Genomic DNA, 5728 nt, shown 5'->3' on the forward strand with positions numbered 1-5728 from the left:
TACAGAGCCTCTTCCTTGTGCTTCCTGACGGAATAACGCCATCTTTCAGTCTCACGATCTGACCGGTCCAGTCAAAATCTTCTGGCTTAAAATGTTCACTGCAGAGCGCAGACGAGTCAGTTGCAGTGAAGCCTTCTCTCCTTAAGGCCACTTCCCACTTCTTCCTCACATCTTTTTTAGGAAACATTAAAATCAAAATTAAATAAAAGAGAGAGAGATTCAGAAGAGTCTACACAAACATGATATACATGATAAAGGAAGTCAATCTTGTTTTCTTCATTCTTCTTACAATTTAATTCCTAGTTTTCAATTTTCTGTCTACATTTTTTTATTCAATTTTTTCTATTTATTTCATTCTTCAAATGTATTAGAACCTTTTGTTTTGTCAACAAAATAAAAATTTCACATTTCTATTGATGATAAACCAAGCAGCTAAAATCATGAGTAAGTTTCTTTGCAAACTATTCTAAAGTCAGATGTTCAGTTGTTCCTAATTGCAAATCAGTGAGTGAATGTCTGTCGAATATCCAACTAACTTCACCTCAGTAATCTGTGGAGTGGGATGGCAATGAAAGATATTTAATACCAGTTATATTTGTTTTATTTCTACAGTAGCATTGCTGTGCCATTTTTATGGAATATATGATTTAAAAAGTCTCAGTTAGCCTTCATAGCTGAGTGAACACCAGCACTAGATAGCTACGTTAGCTGTCAAAGATTCCACCGGTGTAGATAACAACACAGTAATAATATAGTCTATTCCCTAAATAAAACCAATAAAAATGTTCAAACTTACTTGTGAAAGGTAATCCCCCGATCCCTGGCTTCAATAGTCCGCCCATTTGAGCAGGCATATGCCGCACAATGCTCAGGCATCTTGTGTTTGTCTTCTTTATTTTTGTTTGTCTTGGCGACAGGACGACCGGTCCAAGATGGCGGCCGCAATTCCTGCGCTCCAGCAGCCAATGCGGCATCTACTCTCTATATGATATCTATGATGACAACAATAGCCAGTCAGCCCCTCCCCCCGGTCCGTGCTGACCGGTCTGCTGATGGTGAGTCTTTGAAGTTAGCTGTTATAAAAATGATGTTAGCTTCTTAATTATGTTAGAATTCGATGTTTTTTATTAAGAAACGGCTGTTTTATGGTGTACATGTACTTTTAATTATTTGTATGTGTTTTTAGCGCCAATTGTGTGTTTTGTTTCGATCACTGTAGTGAGTTGCCCACGTGTCCTCCATTGCTGCCCTGCAGTTCTCTGTGCTGTTTTTGAAGGTTAGTTTCTGCCATTTTGGCTTTAAATGAACTTTTACTGATTTATTTTGATGATGTAGCAAACGCCCATGCATATAATGTCTTCGGTGGCTTCTTAAGATTTAAAATTCTCAGCTACATCCTTCTGACTTCAGTAGACGGTAAAATCTGTACCGAGGAGGGCAAATCTGACAGCCCTAATATATACACATACACACGTATATTATGACGAGGGTTAACCCTTACGCTCTCTTATGGGGTCCAGATGACCCTTATGTTAATGTATGATCCCTCCCATGACAGAGTTGGACAGGATTTCATGTTTACCACGGACACCTTTGAAGATAAAAAAAAAATCTTGAGGAAAAATTAAAAGTTCAGCGTGCCGTCATGTGGGGTCCAGATGACCCACTTTAAATGTAAACATGCCTAGAATTGCACAAGGGTTTACAAGGTTCCAAGCAGGGCTCCCAAAAACGATTATTTTGACAGACGACTAATCAGCGATTATTTTTTTTGATTAGTCGACTAATCGGGTCATGGGCAAACTAAAGTGGATGTAAAGTACTCATCTTAATCATCATTAGAATTAAACTAATAGAAAGTAAAGATAATTTAGATAATAGTTTTTTTAAACTTTCTAAAGAATCGTGTAGCTTCTGTCCTTCATCAGATTCTGGTATTAAAACCAGATTAAATCAAGTGAGGTCGGCATCTGAAACAAGGAACTATTTTAACCAAAAATAAAGTTTTGGTCTCGCTGACTAAAATATAATAAAATTAAATTTTTTTCGGTGCTGAACGCTCACTTTGTTAAACTTTAGTACACTCTGATTCCATTTGATACAAAGTAAGGACTATTAAATTAGTTGTTGCTTACTCGACTAATTGATTATTTTGACAGTCAATTAGTCGACTAATCGATTATTTCGACAGTCGATTAGTCGATTAATCGGCTGTCAAAATAATCGATTAGTCGACTAATCGATTATTTTGATAGTCGTTTAGTCGATTAATCGTGGCAGTCCTAGTTCCAAGTAGAGCTTCAATGAGCATCAAAATATAAGTTCAACACTCAAAATGAATTATTGTCCAGTAGCATCTAACCCAGGGGTGTCAAACTCTAGGCCTCAAGGGCTGGTGTCTTACATGTTTTCCAGCTCCTCATTGGCTAAACACACCTGATCCAGGTAATGAGCAGCAGATAAGGCAGGATTTAGAGAAGACCAGCATCAGGCTGACCCTGGAGGCCTTGAGATTTGAACTTATTTGTTAGATTTTTACTGCCCAAAGAAGTAACATGCTGTATTTAAATTCTTTTAACAACTATAAAGGTCACATGTAATATGTCATCTTAACTGAATTCTGGCTGTTTTTAGATGCCAGAAATGATTATTTTGGCTCATCAGATGACATGTAAATCAAATCTCACGGCAGCATTATGCAGCTGATATAATAAAACTATAATTTGCTTGCATCTTGAAGTGTTATATTTATTATATGCCATCTATTGTCATTTTACTCATACTAGATTTTAATGTTCTTGTTTTACAGCTTGTGTCCTGAGATGTGCCACTCCACCTGGTTGGGAAAAATTGTGGAGGTCAAGCTCAAGAAAGTGTTTGTCAGCAAATGTACGGCCAGAGCAGGTTCTAAGCAGTAGGTCACTGCTATGATCTACAGTATGTGGACTGGTTACTCTTTCATCCTTTATTTATTTCTGTTTTTAATTTTCGTGGACCAGGAGTTTTAATACAGTTCCTGCCAAGTGTGTTCTAGGATTTGGAAGCATGTAAGTTCACTTGTTTCAAAGCCAAGTGAGATTCCTCCTTGTACCTCAGCAGTGCTGTCAGTGTGTTTAGAATCTAGAAGTATTCATTATCACCACGTCGGCCAGATTGAGTACGCCACACTTCATGTACTTAATGCTGGACCAGATGACCCTACAGGACAGCACCCTGAAGTTTTTTTCCAAGGATTTTTAATCTTGTCTGGTGTCCGTGGCAGAAATAAGATCCTGTCCACATTTGTTATGGGAGAGATCACACATCAATATAATGGTTGGGTCATCTTGACCCTATAAGAGAGCTCAAGGACTAAAGTACTTTTAAATGATTAAAAAAAATAATTTAGTTAAAACCGACTTTTCAACGAGGGGGTTAGTAAACAATGTCAGCGCTTGTATTTAATTTATTTTTGTATCTCATTTATGTTTTATATTTCTGTATTTTGTTTAGAAAATGTAAAGAGTCTAATGCTGTTATCCCAATACAAATGTTGTACTGATGGTGCTGGTCAAATGCCAAATAAAATGTAACATTTACATATTTTGTGTTGTTTTTACTGTTTCTCAAATCGTTCTCATTAATGGCTTTGGTGAGACATTCAAGAGAAATGACAGAGACATGAAACAGACGATAATGAGATCTCTTTTAGAGCTAATCCTTCTCAGATGTGTCTCATCGGCGTCTCAGATGTGTCTCAGTGTCTCACCCTTTTCTCTTTAATCCTTCTTTAAAATAGCTGAGACAGTTTAGATCAGAGCGAGACTATTATGAGTTCTCTTTTGTTTCTCCCACTTCTTAAGTCTTGCTCAAAAAGCTTATCTCAGTTCAAGCTCATTCGTCTCGGTGATGTCTTTTCTCGTCTTATATCTTGCTCCGAAAGGTCCCTGAGCAAGATTTAAGACGCAAATGATCACAGAATGATACAAAGATGAGACGCTCAAACTGATCTCAAACTGATCTCAGGAGACGAGCTTGAGACACATTTGAGCAACAGATTTTTCCAATGGGATCTGCTGGAGTTTTTAAAGCTAGTTTAGAGTTTAGCTTCTATTTTAGAAACATGCTAACGTTTTTGAATATTTTATTTTACTGAGGAACTTCAGGCTATTTTGGAGTTTAGCTAGTATTTTAGCAAGGAGCTAGCATTTTTTTTGGCTAATTTGTTATCTATTAAGGTTTATTGGGCTAATTTTGAATTTGGTTCATATTTAAGCAACACACTTAATATTACTACAAAACTGGCATGTATTAGGGATTTTTAATCAATTTTACTAGAAACTTTTCAGAAATTTAGGTCAACTTCAGCGCTCTTTCATAATTCTGTAACGAAATTTTTAGCAAATTTAACATTTTGCAAATAGCTTTTGTATTTTCAGCAAATCCCTCCAGCAGTTAAAGTAAATTGCGTCTCCATTTTCAGCGAAAAGCTTCAGTATCTTCAGGAAAAAACATTATTGCAGGTAATGCAACTTTTCTAGGTATTCTAGTCATCCAAGACAGAAAAAAAAATCTTATTTTTAGACAGAATTTCTTGAAGTTTTTGAACTGACAGTAATTTATTTACTGGTTAATGAGGTGCGTGAATGAAGAAGTCCTCATGTGGATATAATCTACATGGGAGGTCAGTGCAGGTTTACCACAACAGGAAGAACAATCGGAGGCTGAAAGTTGGTCATCGACTCTTTGAAACGGCTCTTTGAAGCCTGTGAACCCTGTTGTTATGGAGTTATGGCTTGAAAGGTAAAGTGGTGTGATTTTAGATGCCAAAAGTGCCACGAAAAAGGACCACACCCAGAGTGTGAGTGAACTCACCACAGGCAGTTCAGGTTCAGAGGTTCTCATGAACGTGTAGCCAAAGGATAACGGTAGTTATGACCAGGAAAATGATGCTCGCTGATGGCATATTTCATGAAAAGTGACTTGAAAATAAACGTGCATGCATGATTAAAATGTTTATATAATCACAACACAGGAAGAACACATGACCAAACAGTGGATGTGACATTAAATGAAAACCATTGACTCAAATTCCCTGAAGTGAAGCAGCTGTGAGTAATTACAACCATAAACGTGGTGCCAACGAGAAGAGGCGGAGACAAAAACCTGAACCAAAGGATTTGAAAAAGAAGATCTAAACCAGAAGGATCTGATTCCCACATAACTTTTGACATTTTATTCTGGTAAAATCCTGACATTGTGCCTCCAGCTGAAAGTCCTCACTCCAAAGGGAGCTGAAAACGACCGTAAACCAGAAGGTTGAATCATCAGAGACTCCAGTGTTTATGCCAGTATGTTCAGACATGCTGACTCTGCTAAAAAGTCAACATGAACTTTAAATGTTCTTTCTGTCTGAACCACAAAACTCAACCGGCTGCTCATTAAAGTACAAGAAAATCAATGATTGTTCAAACCAAGATGTCTACCACGCTGCCTGCTGATTAGCTGACTCAGGTGTCTCCCATACTTCAGATCCACTGATTACACCTGATCCAGGTAATCAGGGGGGAGAGATGGTGGGAGGTCTGGAGGGCCAGGGTTGGGCTGTCGCGGTTTAAATAGCTGGAAAATAACTGGAACTTGGATAAAGATTCCTGCTGTCTCATTATCTTTGCACTTTATCAAGATGAACCTGAGTGCAATCCTCAAAGAGAGAGAAAATGTTTTAGGATCGGTTTTGAAATTTGAA

At 37.6% G+C, this 5728-nt stretch overlaps 1 long non-coding RNA gene across 1 annotated transcript; it reads left to right on the forward strand.

Moving 5' to 3' along the window:
- The first annotated feature begins 343 nt into the window (after positions 1 to 343).
- LOC112144788 lies at positions 344 to 3582 on the forward strand. Its single transcript, XR_002918969.2, has 3 exons — positions 344 to 1055; positions 1220 to 1276; positions 2810 to 3582. It is a non-coding gene; the product is annotated as an uncharacterized LOC112144788 (long non-coding RNA).
- The last annotated feature ends 2146 nt before the right edge of the window (positions 3583 to 5728 follow it).

This window comes from Oryzias melastigma, linkage group LG5 (genome assembly GCF_002922805.2).
Source record: "Oryzias melastigma strain HK-1 linkage group LG5, ASM292280v2, whole genome shotgun sequence".
Lineage (NCBI taxonomy): Eukaryota > Metazoa > Chordata > Actinopteri > Beloniformes > Adrianichthyidae > Oryzias > Oryzias melastigma.